At 34.9% G+C, this 16,753-nt stretch overlaps 1 protein-coding gene across 1 annotated transcript in view; it reads left to right on the forward strand.

The window, feature by feature from the left end:
* Window positions 1-1,229: 1,229 nt before the first annotated feature.
* LOC128227179 (solute carrier family 4 member 11-like) overlaps window positions 1,230-16,753 on the forward strand; it is a 63,597-nt gene continuing 48,073 nt past the window's right edge. The window contains exon 1 of the mRNA XM_052937452.1: window positions 1,230-1,357. The gene's annotated coding sequence lies outside the window, so the exon portion shown is untranslated. The remainder of the gene's footprint in view (window positions 1,358-16,753) is intronic.

Consider the following 16,753-nt stretch of genomic DNA (forward strand, 5'->3'; position numbering starts at 1 on the left):
TGAAGGTGGCAGTTATGGTGAAGACCAAGGCAGCTGCTAGTGCATACCAACCGGCTGGCCAAATCGTTAAGGAGGCCCTGCGAGAGCTTGCTGATGTCAACGCACAGGTGCAAGTCAAACATGTGAACCTGCTAAGAACCGCCAACCGTCATCGCCAAGCTATGAGACCGCGTGACTCAAAACCTGATGAACTGGATTTCGAAATCGATATGAATTTCATCAAAGTTGTTGACTTCCTCCTTGATGACATCACCAATGAAGGGGCATATACCGTCTGGTACAGTACGTGGAGCGGAAGGGAGTGTGTGGAAGCCAGAGAACTGGTCGGTCTTTAGAGAAACCGTGCGCACAAACAACGACGTAGAGGGTTGGTACCGGGGACAGCAGAGCCAACCGGTGCAGCCTACATTTACCGTTCTACGTTCTGGTTCCACTCCTGCAGACCGAAGCGGAGGACGTCAGTATCACAGTCTGACTGGTGTCAGACAACCTTGTAACAGAGGCAGAATATACATAGTGCCTCTTCGACATGTGGGATAAATATGAAGACGACAACCTCACAACATTTCAACTGCCTAGGGAAGCCAGTCACCTGATTGGTATGGGTCCCAGCATCAATCGAAAACCGCAGCGAAGACGATGAGTAGTATGACAATAAATTGACTAATTGTGTATTGTGCTGTATGTGGAGAGCTAAATAAACATCTTCGAAGTGTAGCAAATGTGTGAAGTCTTGCATTCATATGGCGATAATTACTACATGTAGTTATTATCACCTTTCAGACAGTGTGCCATCACACAATAGCCACTATATAATACATATGTGGTTCACTTGGTCCTGAAATCCTACACTTAGGAACTGGTTCACTTGTGAAATGGTTCACTTCTTCCTGCACCCCCTATAGACCATACTGAACTGTAAAACCGTGAGGGAAACAGAAATAAATACTATACAGTGCCATTCATTTATATCTGGGAGTAGGATTACAGTTATTGGTCCCAGTTAATATTCTCAGAACTTTATTGGAAATTCAATTTACAATTATTCGACGAAAGGCAAGGAAGATTTTGTACTTTATGTTAAAAAATATGAACGTCTTTCTGGTGACGCGGACACTCTACCACTGAACCATCGGGCGGACAAAGACTCATCAAGGAAGATCAACGCGCCTTGATCAATGCCAGTGAATTTACTTTATGCTTATTTTTCTTTCGGTTCAAATGACGTCATAAAATGCAGAAAACTTAAAAGCTGCTGAGGCTGGTGAAGATGAGTTTTCAAGAAGATTAAATTGATTGGTTTTTGATACGTATGCCAAAAATCGACCGAAGCCTCCATTACAAGTATCTTTGTTAGGTAAGTGAGTGAGCGTGGCCATTTAAGTTGTCATGTCAGTACTATCACCTGTGGACAAATTAGTATTGAACTCCAAGCTACATTTAAAGTTTGATCAACTCAGATATTTTAAGAGCTCATTTGATTATAGATTAGACATCTTTAAAAGATCTTTGATATTCTAAATTGAATTTCAGATCTAATCAAATTCTTTGAAGAGCTATACAATTGAATTGAAGATATCTCCAAATCAACTGAATTGAAGAGCTTTCAAAGTTCAATTCAAATGTACATAAATGTAGAGCTATCTCTAAAATAATAAGAATCCTTACTAATTCAATTGGAGATACCTCCAAATTATCATTATAGATGATGTTGTAACAAAATTAGCCAAATCTATGGTCTCAACAATTGAATTAAAGAACAGTTATATATTTGGACCACAGGTGTTCGTCTCAATTCTTTTTACCCTATATATTTAATAACTATTGACAAAGGATAGAACACTTATATCACAATCCTGACACAGCGCATGGGTCGAAAACATGTCTGTAAAAACATTTTCATATTCAGTGATTTTTTTTCAAAATAATTTTACTGCATGTTGGGAAAATTAGCGCGAAAAGTCCAAAAATTGGGAAAATTAGCGCGAAAAGTCCAAAAATTGGGGAAATTACCATGGTAATTTTATTTAATATAAAAGATTTTTTCTGCTTTTACTGAGATTATTATAACATGATTTAAGTAAGGTAAATTCATATTGAGGATGTTTGCGAAGGCATGTCCAAATGCAACAATATATTTAAATAGATAAAGCAATACTGTGTTGACCTTGGTCATTTCATAAATAAAAATCTTTGCTATAACTGTTATACATGTACATTGTTTATTTCATCTCACCAATAAATAAACCCCGAGCGAAACCTCTGTGATTTGGACTGCAATTTTGGCCAGTTGAGCTATCCAAATCATCCCATTCATACTTTAATTCTCCGACCAAGAGATCAACCTTGGGATCGAATTGATCAAATCGGATAGTCAGTATATCCCGACTACCCAAAAATTAGATTACTGTTCAGGGTTAGACACTAATATTTTTCACAAGGTAGTCCCTCGGACTACTGGGTCTGAAATCCAGGTAGTCCAGCAAAAATTCTGGTAGTCCAAAAAAATGCAAGCCTCCAACGGATTCCTAGAGTGTTTTAAGAGACTTAGCCTTCTCCTTAGAACATCAGTATAACCCTTTGATTGGTCATGATTTTATCAGTCTCAATCTTAAAATTTCCACATGCTTCAAAACAATTTCTGGCCTTTAAATTTAATTTTAAAGCCTTAAAATATCTAAAAACCATGCTAGAATACCCCAGAATAAAAATCTAAAAACATGCTAAAATACCCCATAATCTGTCACTTTCAGGAAAACGGTGCAATAAATCACTTGACACCTACCGAAATCGTTGCTAAGTAACGGCACAAATGACCGGCATCCTACTGAGCAATATTTGATAATTGGCATCCTATTCAGTATTCTTTGTTAATCTAAACGACATACCATTGTGCTAAAAAAACATAATGCAATATTAGTTATCTCCCCTCAGCGGAGAGGGCATGGATTTTAGGCTCCGTGATTTCTTTGGAATTAAATGTAAAATAAAGTGTTTTCTGGACTAAGCTTTGGATATATTAATTATCAGGATAACTTTCTTCATGCCACCGAAACAAAAACCTCAAAATAAAAACTCAAATAAGAAGAAAAAGCGAAAAGAAATATCTCCATTGTTTGAGGATTCATGTATACAGCGCACGAGTGACCACCATGACCAGCCGAAACTGGTTTTACTGGTTTTAGAAATCCGGACACAAAGACCTCGAGTGAAAACACGGATACGGATTCAAAAACTAAACGCGTAAAGAACCATTTACACCAGCAATTTTCTCCGGAATATTTTGTCTTTGACTCACCAACACTCCGTAGCATGAACAATATGAATTTTCCAACTTGTTTGGTGGGCCGTACATGCAATCCCCACCGAGTTCTTTTACAACCCAGTTCAACCCGGTCAGTCAAGGTACTATGCAACCTACTGCCCAAACACCACCTTGGGCTACTAGTATTATGGAAGATATTAAAGAAATAAAATCAAGTGTTTCTCGACTTGAAAATGGGGAAAAGTTAGTGACCACAATGAACCTTAAACTGAACGACTTAGAAACCAAAGTTGATTCGATCGACAAACGAGTTGCAGATGTAGAAACTGCCTCTTCTTTCATAAGCGAAAAGTTTGAAGAACATGCAAGCTCCATCCAGACAGCAAAAGATGACATTAAGCATCTTCAAACATCTTGTAAAACACTACATGATACTATCAACTCTCTAGAAATAGCCAATGAACATGCCAACGCAGAGATATTGGATGCTGAATTTCGTAGCATGAAAGAAAACCTCATATTTTACGGCATCCCAGAAAATATAGCGCGTTTACAACAAGGTGTAGTAGAGGGTGGAGCCCTACAGGAACCGGAAGTCTGATCCCATCAGCATATGGACAAAGAAAGTCTTGAATGCAGCCAGCATGTAAAAAACATCATCAAAGACGTCTTGACCATTGAAGCCTCTAACATTTTATTTGACCGGGCACACAGGTTGGGTAACATTGAAAGATCAAAGAAACCCCGCCCAATAATTGTCAAATTCCACTATTACCATGTCCATGAACATGTCCGCCAGGCGGCGGCTACCGCAAGGGATGACCTGAAGAAGCGTGGACTGGGAATCGGGATCCAAGGAGTGGCGCGACGCACGGCAGAAACTCTACCCTATTCTTAAAGCAGAAAAATAGAAAGGACAACGAGTATGATTTGTTGGAGACAAACTTTTCATTAATAACAAAGTGTACACCCCACCCCAAACAATTCCCCAATAAGGGGGTCAGGAAGAGCCTTTGGATATTATCTCATGGAACATTAACGGACTATGTAGAAAACTAGCGGACCCGGACTTTGTGGATATTATAAAATCACATGATATTTGCATACTCACTGAAACTTGGTTATCACCTAAAAATAATTTTAATTTGAATATTCAAGGTTACTGTGTTGATCATTTACAGTAAAACTGTGATCGCTCGAGGTTGCCAGGGACCGAGCCAAAACCTCGAGGGAACCGATGTTTCGAACGACCCGATTTTCAATTTTCCAGTTTGATATGAAATATCTTTCAGTGTATTTTAAGTTTGAAGTCGTCAAACAGACTGTTTACCAAGACACCGATTATGTTTTGCATTGTGGAAATCGCTTATATGTTCAAAGTTTGTCTTAAACTAAATGTAAAACGCAAAAGAAAAAACAATAAATGAATAAATAGAAATGTTTATTTTAACAAAAAAGCACATTTTCGTAACAAGCAACATTTGTATCACAGTACATATTGTGGCATTAGTCAGATTTAAGTTTCGCAAAATCAAGGATTGTTGATTGGCGCATCTTGTGACAAGATGTCCGTTTCGCAAAACTGTTCAATCCGATGTTGAATTGATATGGTAGTGTTTTATTCATATTTTTATTACTCATTTAAATTTCTCACAATTAACTTCTTATCAGTAACTTCTCATAATTATCATCTCAAATGCCCATATCAACTAATATCGGTCATGCGTTAACAATGAAAAACGTTTTTTCACACCTTATCAAATTGCCTTTCAACTGTCATTGCAATTTTTACAACTTGCGAAAATTTTAACACCTAGCAAATGTTTGTTTATTTTGGAACACGCGTTCGGGAAAAAGTGTGAAATTATGTCCTCGAGGGAGCCATAAGGTTTTGTGCACGATTTGTGTACTTGGGACCGAGGATATTGCTCGACTGCTCGACATAATTAGGTTTCGAGGCAGCGTGGGTATATTTTAAATGAAAATAGAAGGAAAAAAGTTCGGGACCAAGCTCCGACCTCGAGGGAACGCCGGTTCTCGAGCGACCGCTTGTTCGAGGGAACGCAGTTTCACTGTATTTGGTAATAAGTCACCGAATACTTAAAAAGGTCGTTTTTCTGGTGGAATATCGGTTTACTATAAATCGAAACTAAGGCCACACCAAATTAATAACTTGTTCATCGGATTTCCCGCACTTATTTCTTCAGAAAAGCAAAAAAAAATTTTTAATTTTTTTATAACTTGCGCCCGCACCATCTTAAAAAAATGTTATATTTTTTACGAGCGCTAATTTGTTTAGTAGAATGTAGCCTTTTCCCCCGCGTTTTTCAATAATTACAATTATCAAAGCACCGGCTCAATCATGCAGCCGCTCTAATTAGACTCAATGAACGATATAGACCCAGATACAAGCGTCTAAATGATCGAGACAACAGTTCACTTCCTGAATCTTGAAAATTAATACGTCAACAAATGACAATTCTACCACCATTTAAAGTTTGGTTAAATTTTGGACAAATGTTTTTGTTTGAATTTGGCTCCCGCTAAAAGTAAACGTATATATACTGGACAAGAAGTGCTGAATTTTATTGTGAATGACAGTGATTATCCAAAGTGAATTTGACATGTTGACGAAGTGACATGTTTGACGGGAATTCGGATGAACCTTACAGTGAAAAGACAGTTTCCAATCTGTCATCTATGCCTACTACACCTGTCCAAGTAAAAACTTCAGGTGTGTATTTTAACTTCTTTGCTGTTAATATAGCAAATATGATGTAGTTTTTGTATTATTTGTTTCCTTCAAAAATACAATATACATTTTATGATTTATGGATGTTTGATTTTATTTTGCTACAGATCTGAGTATAGTGTTTATTTAATTCATATGCAATGCATGTAAAGTAATAGAAAAATAAAGTTTGGTCAAGAAACGAACACCACCTTTCTTGTGTTATCATCAAATTGTTTCAGTAATGCATACTACATTATACTACAATGAACATTTATGTATTATATTGCTTATTAAAATTTCAGATTCCTCCGACGCAGCGGATCATGAAATTCCTGTCCCCATGAGGCAACGACAGCATGCTTGGGTAGGAGGCCTTGGTCACCAATGAGTCAATGTTCGTGGACAGTAGGATGACGCTAAAAATTAATCTGACTGACATTCATATGTGCTTCATGCAATCCCATGAGTGTTACCATTAGTGATGGGCAATTGGTTGAATTTTACAATCGATAATCGGTTACAATCGGAGACCATCAACCGATTAGACATCGGCTATAATCGGATATTATAGAGCAGTGGTTGCTAGTGATATACTTGGGAAGGTAATGGGTATCACTTCGTCTCTGTAAGCTGAATTAAATTTATAAACCAAAGAATAGAACTTACATATTCATTTTTCAGGAAACTAACAAACATAAAACAGAAAAGTTAAAAAGAAAAAACATTAAACTGAAATGTAAACATTGATCAGAAATTTCAAAGTCACCAGTATGAATCTACCAGTAAATGTTTGTTTAGAAATATTGTCTGGTCAATGAGATATGGGTTCATTCTACATCTCTTCTTGCTCATCACCTGTGATCTAGTTACTGTATACCTATTTTGCGTAAGCCTTTTTGCAAAGACAACAATACGCCTTGCTTATGTCAAGGTTTTCTTTGGTTGGAGGTCCTGGTTTGATTTTTCTAAATGCAAAAAAGAGCCAGACTTTAGATTTTGCTTTCCAACCCGGATAATTGTACAGCATATCGTCATTGTCGTCTGCCATTCTTACGAATTGTACCCAAAGAAAAATGAGCGGAAATGTCGGCAAGATAAAAAATCATAAATGAATACTGAGTAACCTCCCTTGATAAATTTGTTTGATGTTCCGCGATAATCGATTATGATAATTTACAATCGATTATCGCCGATTTCGAAGCTATCCGATCAATTTTCGATTATAATCGATCATCGGCCCATCACTAGTTACCATTCACACTAAAAACATCAAACAAGCCAGATTGTGTATATTTTGTAATTATTAGTCAAAAAGGATAAAAAAAAAATTGTCAGACTGTGTGATTGGAAAAACTAATTATCACACTTTGTGTTGCGAATAAATGTTTGTAGATTTTTTAGATGTTCATGTGTATATTTAAACTATATAATATGGAAATCATTCAAGTGTTAAATATTTATGCTGATTGTTTTTTTTTCTATTGCATATTCTTGTATTTTCTTGAAATATTGTTTTGCTTTATATGAAAATTGACATAATCAATATTTGCAGTACAACAGAAGTAAAAGTGTCTTATAATTTTATATATATGTTTATGTTTTCTTAATTACTTGTCTAAATTTGAACAAGATATCTAAAAAAATAAGGAAAATCCGCTAGTTTAAAAAAGGAAAAGGCGTTAAATTCTGAAAAAGCCTAATATCAATCTGGCGCTGGCTGGAATTTTCTGTGACATATTTTCAGTTGAAATAATTTACAATACAGTGTAGTAGTGTATCAAGAATGATAGCTGTAGTTTATATTTAATTGCAAATGCCTATATTCATTTTGTGAGTTATTTTTCAAGTCACCTTGTTTAGTGATCTCCATGGCATGAGATATGACAATGTATTTTAATAGAGAATTATTTTTAACCAAGTTTTCCTAAGGAAAAGTGGAAAACCTAGTAAATGGATTTGGATATGCCATTGGGCAGGCAGGTGGCTGTGACCATTGGTGTTTGTGTCCAGGTAACTTAGCAATGCATAGGGTATTTTGAAAAAAAACTTTTAAAAAAGGTTTAAAAAACTGGAAAACTGGTTTAAAGTTCTCTTATTTATGAAATAGTTTTAAGAAATACATTTGCTTGATCTCAAATAGCATTTGTTTGATATCAAAACTAATATTTGTATGGAATTATCTTTTAGTGTTATCATTCTTTCACTGGATGTTATCCTTTTACTATTTACAACATCATTGTTTAGTGAATAAAAGTGAGTTAAATGACTATATATATTTGTTCGCTCTTCGCTCGCTCCTCTTTTTGGCAAAATGCAAAACAAATATTTTTATTATTATTTCGCTCGCTCGCCCCATTATTTTTTGGAAAAAATCCGATGAACAAGTTATCAATTCAGTGTGGCCTAAGTGGGACAATTACTTTTATAGAAAAACAACAAAGTGGAAAAAGTCTGGATAAAAATTCTGTTTTTCATTTTAATGTTGATGTTTATGTTTGTTGTATTTATATTCCACCGCATGATTCTAAAGTGTTAAAAAATAGTGATATTGATATGTTTGAAGAAATAGAAGTAGGTATAGAAAAATATAAATCGCAGGGAAAGATTTTTATAACTGGAGATTTAAATAGTAGGGCCTCAAATGAATTGGATTATATTGTTTTTGACAGATTTCTCGATAATGACCTAGATTTACAATCTAATATTTATAATAAAACTAGAAAAAACAAGGACCACGTGCTAGATACGAATGGCAAAAGACTTTTACAATTATGTAAATCAACAAATCTTTTAATCGCTAATGGTCGATTACATAAAGATTCTGATATTGGCGAATTTACATTTATCAACACTAATGGTTCAAGTTTGGTAGAATTTCTTAATATTGAATCAATCTGATTTCGAAATAGTTAAATTGTACGAAATATTGATCCCTAATTAGTTGTCAGATCACTCACCGATCAATTTCCATCTTGTACGTAAACCGCCAATCTTATTAAACCATCAAAATAATAACTCTGCCCCCGAAACTACTATCAAATGGGATAATTCACGCTTCGATGTATTTCGGGACCAAGTATTGGGTAAAAGCCAATACTTGACCAGGTGACTGCTAATTTACATAATAGGTCCATTGATGAAACGGTTACGTCATTTACCGTACTTTTGCAAGAAAGTGCTCTTGATGTATTTGGAAAGCCAAAAAATGTTCATAAACAATCAAATCTGAGTACAAATAATATTAAAAAGAAAATATGGTTTAATAACAGGGTTTCCGCCAGCCCTTTATGGCTTGTCGGGCCCGACGTGCCTTCCGCTGGCAAGGCTAATTACCGACACGCGTTAATTATGCCGACATGCTTTAATCCGCGTAGCGACAATCCTTATCAAAACAATCATCAGTTTTGACAATACACAATTTTGTTGCGATTGCAACGGTTGCAAAAGTTGACTGACACCCGGAAGGCGTGTCGGGACTATTACGGCATTTGTATCTGCCATTCAGGATCGACGACAGCATGAAGGCGTGTCGGTGAGGTTCAACAGTGCAATTAACCAAACTCCTCCTATTGTTTATCAAAATGGGAATGTGTGAAGAACACCACTGTCGTAATTGTGACCTTCATCCCTATAATCATCTATGAACGCAAAGTAAACAATAAGTGTTAATTGATTTCGGTAACATAAATCATGTGTCATTTTATTTTGTTTCTTAATCCAGAGTCCGTTTGTTAACCAATAATTAATTGTAATTGAGAACCGTGTTAAGATATCTGTGTTATTATAAACAAGGGTTATGCTATGTCGTCGTATGTAATTGAGTCGCGTTCCCGTCTTTAGTTTAGTGTAAAGTTATATTTTGTGTGTTGCTTATTATTAAACTTTGATTATTTTATCGTTCTTTTAATTTATTTAGAAAAAAGATAAATAAATCTGAAAATACACATTACATTCCCTTTAAGTTATTATTTAGCCGACCCGGCTTTAAAAATATAAGCTGTTGCAGCTTACGAATAAACCCACGAGCAGTCGCTTTGCTCCGGGCTCTTTTGTGTTCCAGCATGCAGCGTGCTTTACACGTTTTGCTGTGACGTCAACGGTGTCAATAAAAATAATACCCGCATTAAATGAAACATGAGTCAATTGATATCGTCGATATTGTATTGTCGGAAAACTTGAGAAATACCAATAATTAATGAAGAGAAACCATTAAACCTTTTCACAAATATGTTTAATGTTAATCGGACTTGAGTTGGTAATTCTAAATCATAGGAACATAACTGTAAACTTGTTTAAAATGCAGGAAATTGCACCATTTTGGTTACGAAAAAAAAAAAAATTGACGTTGGGAGGGGACACCCACCCCAAACCCTCCCCTTCCGACATGCCTTATGAAATTCCTGGCGGACACCCTGAATAAGGAGTGCCATGAGGCGCGCAAAGAATTCAATATATCTAGGAATAAGTTTTTATACAATCGGAATGATGGAAATAAAATGGAATTTCTGAATAAAAAAGGAACATATAATAATATCAAACGTAAACAAAAAAGGCAATTTATGCGCACTGAGGGCAACCGTATCAGTAAACTTGCAAAGAAAGATTCAAAATCATTTTGGAAAAATATTAAAAAGCAATATAATACATGTAACCAATAATACAAATCATACGACGTCTACAAATACAACTATTTACGATGATGATTTAGATATTGAGTTTATAGAATCAGAAGTAAAGGACGCTGTCTTTGCACAGAGTAATTCAAAAAGTCGCGGAAGTGATTTACTTTTTGCCGAAATATTTAAAAACTCTTTTGACATAATTTCGCTATTTTTAGTAAGTTTCTATAATAAATTATTCAATGATGGTGTATTCCCCGGGAATTGGGCAGAAGGTATTATAATCCCAATATTTAAAGGCGGGGCTCATGAGGCTAAGAATTTTCGAGGTATTATGCTCAATAACATATTATCGAAAATATACTCAAAATTACTTGTAAATCGACTAATAAAATGGTCGGATAAACATAATACACTTATTGACAACCAGTTCAGTTTCCAAAAAAATAAATCGACAATTGACTGCATATTTGTATTATACGCCCTTATCACAAAATCTCTTGCGAATAAGAATAAATTATATGTTGCATTTTTAGACTGGGAGAAAATGTTTGACCGGATTGATAGGGGTTTATTATGGAGAAAACTCTTGTCTTCGAATATAAATACAAAATTTGTAAAATGCCTACAATCTATGTATTCTGTTGTCAAATCATACATAATATACAGAAATGAAAGGTCTCCTCCAATTAATTCTAACATAGGTGTCAAACAAGGGGACCCCGCTAGTAGCATTTTGTGTCTCTTCTTTCTAAACGGTATCTTAGAAAGTATAAATAGTAACTTAAATGGCATATTAGAAATTGATGACCTGAAAATATTCATGTTGTTATTCGCTGATGACGCGGTAGTTTTGGCAAATGATCCTAAAACCTTACAATCAATGTTAGATGACATCGAAAGATACTGTAACACGTGGGGTTTGCGTCTTAATGTTAATAAAGCAAAAGTTATAATTTTTGAAAATGGTCGCCATAAGTTATATGACTTTTATTTATATAACTCTAAGATCGATGTTGTCTCTTCATTCAAATATTTGGGTGTACATCTTTTTAAAAATGGAAACTGGAATCGCACTCAACATTAGAGTCGCCCAACATGCATCGTTTTCACTCCATAATTTATTCGTCGTTAACAATAATATGGACCTTCCAGTTAGTAATAGGGTTGAATTGTTCGACTGGCTTGTTTTACCAACACTTAATTATGGGGCAGAAGTATGGGGCTACCATGAGGGACCGGATGTAGAAATTTTGCACTTGAAATTTTGTCAGAAAATATTAGGTGTGAGACGCTCTACCAATTGCGAAGCTCTGTATGGTGAACTTGGTCAAATACCGATGTCAATACACAGAAAAGTACTGGATAAGATTAATTACTTTAAACGAGAACTTCTTAATATATAAATCATATAATATGCTAAAAAATGATACTAATAACGAACTTAACTATAAGGGATGTAACTGGGCATTCAGAGTTAAACAGATTCTCTATGAACACGGGCTTGGCTATTTCTGGGAGAACCATTTTAATACGTTTATCGATGTTAGTGTTATAAAACAGCGTATACTAGATAATTATCACCAAAGCTGGTATTCATCTATAAATAACTCAGGACGTCTTGAAACATATTGTCTTTTTAAACATACATTTCGGATAGAAAATTACCTTTATGATGTACAAGATTCAAAACTTAGAAAAGCAATGTCAAAATTTAGAGTTTCATCGCATGATCTACAAATTGAACGTGGTAGATACGTTAATACACATAGATCTCAAAGATTATGCATCTACTGCAACCAAAGAATGATTGAAAATGAATATCACTTTTTACTTATATGTCCGAAATACGCTGACTTAAGAGCCAAATATATTAAAAAATATTACTACACGTGGCCAACAAAGCAAAAGTTTATTAATTTGTTATCTAACAATTCAAACAAATCTCTAATTAACCTATCAATATTTATTTACTATGCAAACATCTTAAGAAACTAATAAGTATGTTGTTGTTTGTGTCCATAAACAAATGTTTTGCTCTTCTGTTAACACAATTTGTGTCTAAATCCATGCCTTGCACATGTATGTATTTTATATTTGCTATAAACATGTCTGATATGTTTAATGCAATAAAATGTTGAATTGAATTGAATTGAATATAAAATGTTACGACACTTTGACACGAAAATTAACGCACACAATTCTGCCGTCGTCTGCACTTACACTGCATTAGACCGATTTTGCCAATATGATTAATTTGTCAGCTGCTCTTCTAAAAGCCAGTTAAAAGATTACACAAGCCAGACATAATGTTCCTTCTGTTTGCAAAATGTCAAAGACACCGACATTTGACAATACCCTAAACCATAATATTACCATGACGTACTTTCAGAAAATCTAAAAATAGTAACAACCATCAAGTTTTTGTTTACATCTTATCTACCGTTGTTTCTGACTGAAAATGCAAAGGATTAAGAAATTCTACCACTTTTGGACCCAAATGTACCTCGTTGACATTGTCAGAGGTTCACATGTCTGACGATTAAAACACACCACACAGTGCGAAAATGGGTTTTCCTTTTCTAAATAAAGACATTCTAAAGACTGGTTTACATATTGATCGAAAGGCTATACAAAATGCGCGCGAAATTCGGTTAACAGTCCACGTTGTCCGGAACTGCTCGGCCGTCTTCGGCAAGCTTTAGAATAAGTATTTACCGGTGAAATTTGGCTTTTTTAAACATCACATTTTGCGCAAGTTTAAGCGTAATAAAGATTTTATGCTCAATTAACTGATCTTATATTTACTTTTTCTAGTAGTCCGACAGACTATTGACTTATAATTTCTTGTAGTCCGACCAAGAAATTGGTAGTCTGGGACTACCGTTAGTGTCGAACCCTGCTGTTAGAGCTCATTGATAGAAGAAGATCAAATCAATAATGGACAAATTGGAGCTATCTACAAGTCATTGTTTGTCCTCATTTATTGGATTAGAGGTCTCTTTAATTGATTTGAAGAGTTCTCTAATTCGATTAGTGAGAGCGACAATTGAATTGTTGCTAGCAATTATTATAAATTCAAATCAAATAAAGAGGTCCTCAATGGATTTGAAGAGCTTTTCAAATAACTTGAAGATGTCTCTTATCATTTGAAGATGTCTCTTTTTGTTTGAAGAGCTCTTTAAATATTTGAGTTTATGGAGATTTAGTGTTCCAGAGACAAGTCATATTAATGTTTTGTCTTTTTTTAAGCCTATGGGCTTATTTAGCCCTTTAAATGAGATAACATTGGAGTCCTTTTAGGCTATCAGACTTATACAGATCTTGCAAGTAAAAAGTCTGACAAGTTGACAACCATTTCACAAGTTGCAAAGAGATTTTAGCAAGATTGTGCCATCTTAAATTCTTAACACTAACATTTGTAATAAATTTTACATTAAAGAAATATAAATCATTCGTAGGGAACCTTTTCTGCAAGAAATACTTATTCAAATTATAGGCTTATATGAAGAGTCAATTTTAAAAATGAACCATTACCATTGTTACAATGAATATAGAGTTGTTTGTTGCACTATTGCTTTTTATGGATATACATGTACAGTACAAATGTATGTCGGGAAAAGGTGTGAAAAATAAAAAAAAAATCCTGGTTTGTTGACAATTTGCTAGTAAGGATGAAATGGTATCCAGGGGTCGACACTAACCATTTTCCCAAGGGAACCCGAAGGGACACCAACATCTGAAATCAGGTGTCCGTTCCTGAAATTAAGAGTCCCTCCCATTTTTTACATTTTTTTTCATTAATGAGCCTGTTTTAATATTAAATTGAACATACAAATCCAGTGCCTTTTACTTTTCAATTTGTAATTCAAGTATACACCATATTATACATGTTTTCAACAGCATGCAATGACAAGTTAGTTATAGCACAATGTCACCCATGTGAACCTCTGGCAATGGCAGAGAGGAAGATTTGGGTCTTAAGGCGGTAGATTGGGTTCAAAAGTGGTAGAATGTCTAAGTCACACAATGGGTACAATGTAAACAAAAACTTGATGTTGTTACTATTTTTAGATTTTCAGAAAATACGCATTAAAAATGCCATGGTTCAGGGTCTTGTCAGATGTCATTGCTTTTGTTTGAAAAACAGTAGGAATATTACATCTGGCTTGGGCATCAATCAGACTGCCCAACAAGTGTAGTGCATACTGGAAGAGCAGACAACTGGAAAATAGTGTATGTTTATTTTCGCGCCAAAATGTCATAATTTGTTTATCCATTGATTGAAGATAAATAATAAAACTTTGGGAATTTCATTTCTATAATGTTTTGATCAAGGCATAAAACAAAGAATGCTGAATAGTAGGATGGCTTCCCAGTAAACTAGTTCCGTAGGATGCCAGTCTTTTGTGCCGTAAATGTTACTGTAACAACTCGATGGTCGCATCATTAAGGCATCAAAGTCAGCGGTTTTGGCATCTTTTTGGCAGTTCTGACACATGAGCAAACTAGTTCACCATAATTATTGTACCGATTATAAAAGTCCGTCACCTCTGACACCATAATTATTGTACCGATTATTAAAGTCCGTCACCTCTGACCTTGTTGATAATGTAAACAACAAAGCGGAAGCGTTAACCCGCATGCGCACTTTGAAATGACCTGTTTATTTATAGATTCATGACGTAATTATAGTGAAAAGGTCAGCCATACTTTCGCTTTAGTGTGTGCGACGTATAAATATTAATATCTTATTTTCATGCACTGTCAAGAAAGTTAGGGGGACCCAAATTTAGGTAATTAATTCATGAAACGCTATTTATTTATTGATATTTAGCTTTTATCAGTCAAAAGTGTCCCGACAGAATACCGGACTTTGAAGTTCAGGTGTTCCTCCCAAAATATTGGTGTCCTCGGGATCCCGGGACCCCGTTAGTGTCGAACACTGGTATCAGAAGGTTCTTATGACATATGTTCCTTTTATAAATTGTTAAGTGTTCATGCAAACAAATTAATAATTACAGGGTATTTTGGTATTTTTCAATTAAAACATATGTCAAGATTACCATGTTCAGAATTGCCATTCAAAATATTATTGAATATTTGCCGTATATGTGTATTAAATTAATCACAATAAATGGTTGTCTTGTCTTGTATGCATTATGCATGACACTTCAACAACAATAACAACAACAAGTGACATGTGCAGCATTACTGGAATGTACACATAACACTTGATTTATATCAGTTATTACATAGTGGTCAGAAACCTTCATCAGATAGTTGTCAATAAAACAAATACTTTAAATTGCTGTAAAGGATGATTTTGTTTGAGGGCATACTGTGAAATCATTTATATTCGTTGGCATGAAATTTCGTGGTTTGCCGAAAATTTACATTTTCGTGGGTACTTGAATTCGTGGTTTTTCATTTTTGAAAAAAAAATCGAAACTGCGATCGTCCAAGATCGTCTGCATTATCTCCACGTGCTGGCCCGTGATTTCCGTCCTCTACGTCACTCGGTTTATGACACTCGCTTAAGTGGTACGACATGCAAATTAGTGCATATACCCATGTCAATTATCAATTTAATTGGAAATTAAGGTCATAAAAGAAGATGTACCCTGACCATAAATATGTATAAGCAAAGCCATTGAATGCCAATTAAGAATTTTGCAAACTGTGAAAACACCGAGAAGGTCCGTATATTTGAGTAAGCAATCCCAAAAGTTAGCTGATGTTTACAAATTCAATTACTTTTGAATATCATCTTATTTCATATCATTGACAAATCATTTCAATATTTATTCACACGTTTTTGTTTAATAAGTATTATGAACACGTTGTTTTGTACATTGTCACGTTGGGTGCTCAGTAGCCTCCAATGTAATCGATTAATCATTTCATTAAAGAAAAAAATCGAAAACCTACACTCAGCACTCACATCTTGTAAACCTAGAGATTTTTATGAACAACACATGTATAGGCACGTACTTCTGTCATTTGGTTCATAAAAACACATATAAATGATCTGGTTTATAATTTGTTAAAGGCAGATATAATATACTAACAAAACAATTATAGTAAGATATACAGTGAGACGGGTACTGACGCTGTATACTGCGACCTCGGTAA

Source organism: Mya arenaria, chromosome 3 (genome assembly GCF_026914265.1).
Source record: "Mya arenaria isolate MELC-2E11 chromosome 3, ASM2691426v1".
Classification (NCBI taxonomy): domain Eukaryota; kingdom Metazoa; phylum Mollusca; class Bivalvia; order Myida; family Myidae; genus Mya; species Mya arenaria.